Source organism: Carassius carassius, unplaced genomic scaffold (genome assembly GCF_963082965.1).
Source record: "Carassius carassius unplaced genomic scaffold, fCarCar2.1 SCAFFOLD_61, whole genome shotgun sequence".
Classification (NCBI taxonomy): Eukaryota; Metazoa; Chordata; class Actinopteri; order Cypriniformes; family Cyprinidae; genus Carassius; species Carassius carassius.
The window spans coordinates 374,929-386,151 of record NW_026775074.1 but is presented as its reverse complement, the minus strand read 5'-3'; the positions used below and the strand labels follow the sequence as shown (position 1 = coordinate 386,151).

The 11,223-nt window shown below is 44.1% G+C and overlaps 2 non-coding genes and 1 pseudogene across 2 annotated transcripts; all 3 read right to left on the bottom strand.

Annotated features, from left to right (window-relative positions):
* Positions 1 to 853: 853 nt before the first annotated feature.
* Positions 854 to 1,017, bottom strand: LOC132134781 (U1 spliceosomal RNA). The gene has a single exon (XR_009429772.1). It is a non-coding gene; the product is annotated as a U1 spliceosomal RNA (small nuclear RNA).
* Positions 1,018 to 10,296: 9,279 nt separating this feature from the next.
* Positions 10,297 to 10,460, bottom strand: LOC132134634 (U1 spliceosomal RNA). The gene has a single exon (XR_009429689.1). It is a non-coding gene; the product is annotated as a U1 spliceosomal RNA (small nuclear RNA).
* A 351-nt stretch (positions 10,461 to 10,811) lies between these two features.
* Positions 10,812 to 10,988, bottom strand: LOC132134696 (U2 spliceosomal RNA; annotated as a pseudogene).
* Positions 10,989 to 11,223: the final 235 nt, after the last annotated feature.

The following is an 11,223-nucleotide window of genomic DNA, read 5'->3' as shown; positions in this document are numbered from 1 at the left end:
AGTCAGGAAACCTCCAAGAGGCGATCGCAGTCTAAACCGTCTGACAAGATACGTGATCTTAGCCAAAAGGCCGAGAAGCGATGCCGCTAAGACGCAGCGGGCAGGAAGCCGGACACGGCGATGCCCATCTCTGGCTTTGGTAAGTCTGGGGGACCTAAAAACGCTGGGGGATGGTAGTACCCTTATGTAATGGGAATCCTTGGCTCGAGCCGAACCAGACGCAGGTCTCAGATTGGCTCGTCGCTCTGAGAGAATTTTCGGGTATTTGGGATTTTGTCGAAAACCTTCTTTTGCAACCTAGCGCCAGGTATTTGGCCCAGTCCCACCCAAAGCAGCACAGAAAGCTTCTCTGGAGTCTGCCGGTCAATAATCATCCCAAAAAAGTGGAAATTTCCATTCACCTTGGCGAGGGGACCTCAAAACGTGCTAACGTGGCGTGTCCGAGATGGCTCGAATGGCTATAACTCCAGGAAGGAATGAGATCCCTTCACCCAAATCGGCACACCTGTGCAGGGGCTCAGTCAGAAGCAAGGTGAAAAAGGGCGCTGCGACAGGCCACTCGGTGGCGCTGTAAGCGACAACAAAATTAATACCAATTGAAAAAGGCAACCAAACAACATGGAGACAGCTACAGCTAGGCTGCAGTCAGTCCAATCGACTTTCAAAGTAAGGTCTGTGCTATATTCGAACTGAACCACCCACCAGGGTCCGATTTTTCAAGAGCGTAACTGACTTTGTTTCACAGGCGCACAACACATACCTCGCATGTGACAGAACTCCCCTGTCCCCTGAAACGCAAAAAAAAACGCAAAACGCAAAAAAAACCTCTTCTGCTTTGTTTCACCAACAATTTCAGGGGAGAGTGCGAACGCAGTCCCCCACTACCATAAATTATGCAGTCGAGATTCCCGCATTTGGGGAATTCGCAGGGGTCAGCATGGCCGGAGTGCAATGGGCAAGCCTCGCCCTGGGTGAACCGCCTTCTTGATCATGGTGTCTCCCCTGCCAGGTAAGTATGAAGGCCCAGGCGGTCAGCCAGAGGTATGATTTGCGTCTCTACCGTCCACACCAACGGTTAGCCCCCCTCCAGGAAAGGAAGGATGGGTGCCTTCCGTTACTGGCCTGGAAACTGCCAAGCTCATGGGCCGGGGCTTCCCAACGCCGGTTTTAGATGACTCTCTTTAACCAAACACACCTGATTCGGTGCATCACCTCGTCTGTGAAAGACCTCAGGTGGGTGCATCGTTCATGGAAGAGTCCAAGACCCCAGGAGGGCGCATCAGGAAAAAAGTTCGCAATACACCACAGCATGGCAGATCTCATTCCTTGTTGCAAATACAGTTGCTATATAATGAAAAGTAAGATACGCACCACATGTGGTGCATATGTGTGCCAAAATTCAACGCTCATTTTCATGCAAATTCTACAGTATTATCGGATAAAACTTACAAAAATGGATTCCTCTGAGTGCCCTGAGTACAGTACAACTGTTTTCTCTAGGCCTCATAAAAAAATTTTCTTCCGACTTCCACCCCCCTCGAGCTGCCTTCTCTAGCCGGGAAGTGTGCACCCTGGCCGGCATGGATGAGTAGGTACGAGGGGGGTGGATGGTACTATTTTTTTGCTAATATCTCCGCGAAGCGGTGGAACCCGGGGCTCAAATTCGGGGGATCCCTAGAGGGTCGAGGGGCCTACCGTATGCGACCACCCTCGAGTTCCTGGGTGGTCCAGTTCCTGAGTTATAATGGTTCAAATTCCACATTTTGGGGGGCCGTAACTCGGACCCCCGGGGTCATAGGGACATGGGGCTAGTGTCGTCGGATAGAGCTCTCAAAGGTCTAATTTTGACCAGATTTTGGTGTTGTTTCTCCTCTTTTCGAGTGAGTTATGGCCGGTCAAATTTTGGGACTTTTTGCATTTGCGGGTCCATATCTCTGGCTCCCGGGGGTCTATCGACTTGGGGGAGGTGGCTTCAGACAGGGCCCTTTGAGGGCTATCAAGTCACCGAGTTTCAAGTTGCTAGGTCTCTTCCTTCCATTTGACTATCAAAAATGTGGGGGGCCATAAATTCGCCCCCCGGGGTGTTATGGATGGGGGGACAGCGGTGTTCGGTAGGCCTTCTGGAGGTCTTACTCCGTCCCGAGTTTTGTGCAGTTTGGCCCCGTTTTGGCCATTTTGACCCCCGGGGTCATAGGGACATGGGGCTAGTGTCGTCGGATAGACGGCCCCCTGGTCTGACTTTTTTCTATGCATATTTCTACAGTATAATGGGATAAAACTTACAAAAATGGATTCCCTGAGTGCCCTGAGTACAGTACAAGTGTTTTCTCTAGGCCTCATAAAAAAAATTTTCTTCCGACTTCCACCCCCCTTAAGCTGCCTTCTCTAGCCGGGGAGGGTGCACCCTGGCCGGCATGGATGAGTAGGTGTGAGGGGAAAATGAATGGGAAATAGACTGGTAAGGGACCAAGGTAATTTACAGTTTATTAGACTAAAAGTGGAATGAGAAATAGACTGGTAAGTGACCAAGAAAATAGTTCCATTTGTAGTTTCTTAGACTAGAGGTGGTATGAAAAATAGACTGGTAACTGAATCAAGGAAATAGTCATATTTGTAGTTTATCAGACTAGAAAATGAATGAGAAATAGACTGGTAGGTGACCAAGGAAATAGTACTATTTGTAGTTTATCAGACTAGAAGTTGAATGAGAAATAGACTGGTAAGTGATCCAAGGGAATAGTCCCATTTGTAGTTTATTAGACTAGAAAAAGAATGAAAAATAGACTGGTGAGTGAATCAAAGGAATAGTCAAATTTGTATTTTATTAAACTAGAAGTGCAATGAGAAATAGACTGCAAATTGTGCTCTCTAATGTATTAGACTCAAAGTTGTATTAACAGACTACAAATGGGACCTAAAAAGTTATATAAGTAACCAATGCTTGGGCAGTGTCCCTTGCATTCATCCTTTTGCTATTCATCCTTTAGTGTTTTAACAAAAGTAGATATGGCTTTGGACGACTGTCCCTTGTGCTTTCGTGGCTATAATCAGCTAAGCGCAAGCTTCTCCTATCCATTGCTTCTGGGAGAGCTTCTCACGGCGGTACTGGCAGCTGAGGAAGCGGTCAAATCCCACCCCCTCTAGGCAGGTTGCACGGGCAACACATAGTCTGCTATCGGCCCTCAACAGCCCTGGGGAAGAGGAGTGCTCAGAGTCGCAGGTTGACAGACTAGATGAAGAGCCAGCCACCAGGCCTGAGGCAGAGCCAGCCACAGGACCCGAGGAGGAGGTCGCCGGGCCTTCAAAGAAGGCCCACTCCTCCGATGCACCATACCCCTTTCCGGACCACGTGCCAGCCCTAAGTGAGTATGACACTTGTCACTTTGATAACACCATACAATAACTTTCATTAATAAATCTCCTATTTGTAGATTATTAGACTAGAAGTTACCTGAGAAATAGACTGGTAAGTGAACCAAGGAAATAATCTCATTTGTTGTTCATTAGACTAGAAGTTGAATTAGAAATAGACTGGTAAGTGAACCAAGGAAATAGCCCCATTTATAGTTTGTTAGACTACAAGAGAAATGAGAAATAGACTGATAAGTGACCAAGGAAATAGTACCATTTGTAGTTTATTAGACTAGAAAATTATAGTAATATAATTATACATATACACACACATATTATGTATGTATATATATATAAATATATATATATATATATATATATATATATATATATATATATATATATATATATATATAAATTATAATTTAATTTAATTTAATTTAATTTAATTTAATTTAATTTAATTTAATTTAATTTAATAATAATAATAATAATAATAATAATAATAATAATAATAATGTTTGTTAGTGTTTACCTCTATGTTATCGACCTGACTCACCTGGTCCTTCTCTTGTGCTTTCTTTTTGCAGATCAGCTCATTGAGGAGTCCAGGGCCAACTGGGAGGGCATCAACCCCACTCCGAAATTAATAAATAATGTGTCCTCAAAGATTTTTAGAATAAAAATTTTTATTTCATACATGTCAGCTGGCCAGACCAATCTGGCCAGCTTGATGTTTTTGGACAACAGGGCAAAGGTCCGGTCCTGGCTGTCTTTTTTAAAGAAATGCAACATTGCAGAGCCAACTGTGCACCATTACCTAAAAAATGTGGCACAGTTCCTCAAATATCTTAATGAGACCCCGCCGCCCACATGCCGGCTCTCCCGTGTGGCTTTCATTGGGATTAGGAGGGAAATCCAGAACTTGACCCGCCCAGTAAAGCGCAGCGTGGCAGTCCACGAGCTGGCTGTAAAACAAGCCAAGGAGGCCCGCCTGATCCCTAAAGCCACACTGCGAGCTTGCCGGGACTCTGCCAAAAAAATTATTTCTGAGATTCTGGGTAAGTTTTTGAATCCTTTCTCCTCTCATTATTTGGCGATCAATGTGATCCTTTATGCTTCTCTTTTTTTCTGTGAAGATCGTCTGAAGACTAGTCCTGAGAAAAAGGACCAATGGTCTTTTTATGGACACCTCACCACTTACTGGGCCAGCATTTATGGTCACCGTGGAGGGGTGTTCCAAAATGTAACAATTAAAGAGGTGGAAGATGCCCGTGCGACAGCTACAGAAGGCCACTTTGTCATTAATGTGAGTGGTTCTCTTTCTCTCTGTCTCTCGTTGTCCACATGGTTTTCTTTAAAATAAAACTCAGCTTATGCCACTTCTCACTGTTTCTAAAGATATCAGCCCACAAGACCAACCAGGCCTTTGGTGCAGCCGAGCTGGCCCTGGACCAGGAGGAGTATGGGTGGTTTGAGGAATTCCTTTCACTCCGGTCCAACTTGGTAGGGGGACGAGTTGCAAACTACTTCTTCTTTACCTCAAAGGCCAGCTCCTGCAAAAACTTGAACAAGTATTTTCAGGATGCGTGGGCGAGCATGGGGTTACCAGGCACACCCACATTTACTGATGTGAGGACTGCCATCGCCACCCATGTAAGCATTCCTGTACTTGTCCCGGCTTTATGAGTTTCTGGTGTGTTTTTTTCTAACTCTTTGCCTATGCTGTTCTCTCTCCAAAAAGGCAAAGAACACTCACTGCCCGGAAGATAGGCACAAAGTGGCACAGTTCATGTGCCACGACACCACCACAGCTGACAGGTTTTATGCCCTCAACCTTAATGCAAAGCAGGCAGCAGAACACCGTCGCCTCTTTGATACAGCTGTGGTGGGTGAGGAAGCTGATAGTCCAAGGCAGCAAGGTGCCAAGAGAAGAAAGACGACAAAACCCCACAAGATGCCAGCTGAGGAAAAGTCCTCATCCACCAGCCCAACGCTCTCCGACAGCCCTCCCGATGCCGAAGAAGGCCAGAAGTCTGGGAAATCTGCTTCAGTAAGTACAATTTCCCATGGATTGGTTTAACTGTTTGTGACAAGTAGACATGTTCACTAACACTCTGCCTTTCTTATTATTTCTATAAGGAAAGAAGCACATTAATGAAGATGGTCCTCAGACGCAGACTGATGGTGAAGAACTCCCCACTTAAATCACCACAGGAAATAGCGTCTAAAAAGCTGGTGCAGCAAGTAAAAAAAGAGACTGGAGAAATTTAAAAAAAAATCCCGTAAATAATTTATGTAGCTATTTAAATTGTTTGTTTTGATGTTTTTTATGATAATTGTTCTACTCCTTTTATTTCTACGATAAAAAAGTAAGGTTATCTTTTTATTTGTTTTGATAGCCTGTTCCATTTTTCTTTTTTCTTTTTTTTGTAAATAGTTATAGTTAAGGTTAATATCAGTTTGCTCTGAATCTTTCTGAACATGTTTATTTATTTATTTTATTTTTCTTATATAATGCATGTTTCCTATTATACTTTTTATATATTGTGTTTTTTTGTACAGAACTTTGAGGCATTTTTGATTTTGACTTTACAATGTCTGCAAAACAAAAAGTTCAATAAATATTTGAAATTGAATTAAGGTGTCATTACTTTACACACACTCACACACACTCACACACACACACACACACACACACAAATATATATTACATGTAATAAAAATAATTTAAACATTTATATATTGTGTGTGTAAATAAAAAGGTATATGTAATGAATACATAATAAATATATAGTATTTCTATACATAAAATGTTTAATAAAAACATATTTTACTATATTTTGAATAACTTGAAATTAGGATGTTTTCACATAAATACACTTCTATTTCAAATGTATTCAGGCCGATCATCATAACCAGTTAAACTGATTATTAGACTAGAAGTTGAATGAGAAATAGACTGAAATAGTGAAATGTATTGTTTATTAGACTAGAAAAGGAATGAGAAATAGACTGGTAAGTGACCAAGGAAATAGTACTTTTTGTAGTTTATTAGACTAAAAGTTTTGAATAAGAAATAGACTGGCAAGGGATCAAGGAAATAGTGCCATATGTAGTTTATTAGACTATAAAATTAATGAGAAATAGACTGGCAAGTGATCCATGAAATAGTGCCATATGTTTTCACATTAATACACTTCTATTTCAAATTTATTCAGGCCGATCATCATCACCAGTTAAACTGATTATTAAACTAGAAGTTGAATGAGAAATAGACTGAAATAGTGAAATGTATTGTTTATTAGACTAGAAAAGGAATGAGAAATAGACTGGTAAGTGACCAAGGAAACAGTACTTTTTGTAGTTTATTAGACTAAAAGTTTTGAATAAGAAATAGACTGGCAAGTGATCAAGGAAATAGTGCCATATGTAGTTTATTAGAATATGAAATGAATGAGAAATAGACTGGCAAGTGATCCATGAAATAGTGCCATATGTTTTCACATTAATACACTTCTATTTCAAATGTATTCAGGCCGATCATCATAACCAGGTAAACTGATTATTAGACTAGAAGTTGAATGAGAAATAGACTGAAATAGTGAAATGTATTGTTTATTAGACTAGAAAAGGAATGAGAAATAGTCTGGTAAGTGACCAAGGACATAGTACTTTTTGTAGCTTATTAGACTAAAAGTTTGAATAAGAAATACACTGGCAAGTGATCAAGGAAATAGTGCCATATGTAGTTTATTAGACTAGAAAATTAATGAGAAATAGACTGGCAAGTGATCCATGAAATAGTGCCATAGGTAGTTCATTAGACTATGAGTGGAATGAGAAATTGACTGGTCAGTGACCAAGGAAATAGTCCCATTTCAAGTTGTTTGGACTAAAAGTGGAATGAGAAATACACTGCAAAGTGTGCACTCTTGTTTTATAAAACGTATTTTACAATACATTATGGATAAATTGGAATTAGGAAGATTTCAAATAAAGTAACTGTTAAGTGACAAATGAAATAGCCCCATGTGTAGTTCATTAGACTAGAAGTGATTTGAGAAATAGACTGACAATAAAAAAATATTGCTATTTAATATACTGCAAGACTTGCAACATTTGTGGTGCAAATTAACCAAAATCCGACAGTTTTTTCTATGCATATTTCTACAGTATTATGGGATAAAACTTACAAAAATGGATTCCTCTGAGTGCCCTGAGTACAGTACAACTGTTTTCTCTAGGCCTCATAAAAAAAATTTTCTTCCGACTTCCACCCCCCTCGAGCTGCCTTCTCTAGCCGGGGAGGGTGCACCCTGGCCGGCATGGATGAGTAGGTGCGAGGGGGGTGGATGGTACTATTTTCTTGCTAATATCTCCGCGAAGCGGTGGACCCCGGGGCTGAAATTACCTACCGTATGCGACCACCCTCGAGTTCCTGGGTGGTCCGGTTCCTGAGTTATAACGGTTCAAATCCCACATTTTGGGGGGCCGTAACTCGGACGCCCGGGGTCATAGGAACATGGGGCTGGTGTCGTCGGATAGAGCTCCCAAAGGTCTAATTTTGACCAGAGTTTGGTGTTGTTTCCCTTCTTTCCGAGTGAGTTATGGCCGGTCAAATTTTGGGACTTTTTGCATTTGCGGGTCCATATCTCTGGCCCCCGGGGGTCTATCGACTTGGGGGAGGTGGCTTCAGAGAGGGCCCTTCGAGGGCTATCAAGTCACCAAGTTTCAAGTCGCTAGAACTCTTCCTTCCATTTGACTATCAAAAATGTGGGGAGCCATAACTCCGCCCCCGGGGTGTTATGGATGGCGGGGCAGCGGTGTTCGGTAGGCCTTCTGGAGTTCTTACTCTGACCCGAGTTTGGTGCAGTTTGGCCCCGTTTTGGCGGAGTTACAGCTTGGCAAAATCTGTGACATTTTGGTTAACATTCACCACAATTTTGGATATGTCCGCAAATGTTCCGGATGTGATCCGTGGTCATTCCGTGAATATAATGGTCAAATGGACAAATAGTGGGTTCGTGGGACCCAGGGTGGGGGTCCGCAAGTGGTCCGCAGATGATCCGCAGTCATTGTGTGAACATAATGGTCAAATGGACAAATAGTGGGTTCGTGGGACCCAGGGTGGGGGTCCGCAAGTGGTCCGCAGATGATCCGCAGTCATTGTGTGAATATAATGGTCAAATGGACATATACGGGGTTCGTGGGACCCAGGGTGGGGGTCCGCAAGGGGTCTGCAGATGATCCGCAGTCATTGTGTGAATATAATGGTCAAATGGACAAATAATGGGTTCGTGGGACCCGGGTTGGGGGTCCGACGGGGGTCCGCATCGGTTCCGTGGTCATTCTGTAACTTTAAAGGTCAAATGGACAAATATAGGTTTCGTGGGCAAAAAAATCGTACACCCCCCATTCGGGTAAATGCCACTGTTTTAAACCTGAGGTGTACTGCTCCGTGCGCCACCCTGTGGAGAAGTGCTGAATGGCATGTAGGGGCCTCAAATCTGGGTGGGCTTCCGCGGGGCCCCTCGGGGGTCCAGATCCTCCTGCGCCGGTCAGGGGTCTCCCGTGGGCCGGCGCGGTCCAGCAGACATCGACGCCGCGTCCGTCAAAAATTTTTTGGGGTCAGCGCGCAGGTCCCCTTAACCCACGTACACGAGCCCTCAAACTTATACCTGAATGGACGCTCCAAAAAAAAAGGACTTTCTGGAGAAGTCAAGACTTGACATCCCTAGGAGCTTGCCATTCACCTCTTTAAAACAAAAGCGCACGCTGTGGTGCCTCCGCACGCCGGCACGGGCAGCCGACATGATGGAGGCACCAACAGCCTAGAAACTTAAAACAACAATAAATACAATAATAAATAACCAAATAAATAATTAAAAGACCTTACCTTAAAACGTGTTGGAGCCCGAAGCAGCAGAGTTCAATGTACCTCTCGAAGTTGTGTGACTCAAGATATAAAAAGATCTCGAGTCAGGAAACCTCCAAGAGGCGATCGCAGTCTAAACCGTCTGACAAGGTACGTGATCTTAGCCAAAAGGCCGAGAAGCGATGCCGCTAAGACGCAGCGGGCAGGAAGCCGGACACGGCGATGCCCATCTCGGCTTTGGTAAGTCTGGGGGACCTAAAAATGCTGGGGGATGGTAGTACCCTCCCCTGTCTGCAACGTCACCGGGACTCGTCACGCTCGGCCTGACGCTGGCACTGTAGCGACGGAAAGTACGGCATCGCTCGTAACTCCCAAACGGTTCGTCGCAGAGCCACGTGCCTTATGTAATGGGAATCCTTGGCTCGAGCCGAACCAGACGCAGGTCTCAGATTGGCTCGTCGCTCTGACAAAATTTTTGGGTATTTGGGATTTTGTCGAAAACCTTCTTTTGCAACCTAGCACCAGGTATTTGGCCCAGTCCCACCCAAAGCAGCACAGAAAGCTTCTCTGGAGTCTGCCTGTCAATAATCATCCCAAAAAAGTGGAAATTTCCATTCACCTTGGCGAGGGGACCTCAAAACGTGCTAACGTGGCGTGTCCGAGATGGCTATAACTCCAGGAAGGAATGAGATCCCTTCACCCAAATCGGCACACCTGTGCAGGGGCTCAGTCAGAAGCAAGGTGAAAAAGGGCGCTGCGACAGGCCACTCGGTGGCGCTGTAAGCGACAACAAAATTAATACCAATTGAAAAAGGACAACCAAACAACATGGAGACAGCTACAGCTAGGCTGCAGTCAGTCCAATGGACTTTCAAAGTAAGGTCTGTGCTATATTCGAACTGAACCACCCACCAGGGTCCGATTTTTCAAGAGCGTAAAAATCGGTGAAAGCGTTGTTTCACAGGCACACAACACATACCTCGCATGTGACAGAACTCCCCATTCTGAAACGCAAAAAAAAAAAAAACCTGGAAAAAACCTCTTCTGCTTTGTTTCACCAACAATTTCAGGGGAGAGCACGAACGCAGTCCCCCACTACCATAAATTATGCAGTCGAGATTCCCGCATTTGGGGAATTCGCAGGGGTCAGCATGGCCGGAGTGCAATGGGCAAGCCTCGCCCTGGGTGAACCGCCTTCTTGATCATGGTGTCTCCCCTGCCAGGTTAGTATGAAGGCCCAGGCGGTCAGCCAGAGGTACGATTTGCGTCTCTACCGTCCACACCAACGGTTAGCCCCCCTCCAGGAAAGGAAGGACGGGTGCCTTCCATTACTGGCCTGGAAACTGCCAAGCTCATGGGCCGGTGCTTCCCAACGCCGGTTTTAGATGACTCTCTTTAACCAAACACACCTGATTCGATGCATCAACTCGTCTGTGAAAGACCTCAGGTGGGTGCATCGTTCGTGGAAGAGTCCAAGACCCCAGGAGGGCGCATCAGGAAAAAAGTTCGCAATACACCACAGCATGGCAGATCTCATTCCTTGTTCTGCTATTCGACACAATAAACGGCAATCCCCAAAAAGGGAAAGCACACCGTTCCTGGAGACACTGCAATACCAGGCCGATGCTTGGAGTGGACGGAGCAAGCCCCGGCTCCAGCTCCGTGATCTAAAAATCCATTTAATATGTAGTCCCCGGATGGGGGACGTATCAGATATTAAACTGATAAGAACAGATTTTTTTTCTTTCAAAAAAGTTTTATTGTCACGAGTTACATTTTTTCCATTTGCATTTTTACTTTCACACACATTTTTCTTTTCAAGCACACATTAAAACAAGCCATATAATATATAATAAATACACATGGTAAAATGAAAGAAACAATCATTGTTAAAAAACATTTGATTAAAACCACAGTGTTTTGCTTGTTTTTAAAAGGCCATATTTGGGGTGTGTTTAAAAGGTGCGATTGGTTTCAAAAGTAAAATACATATT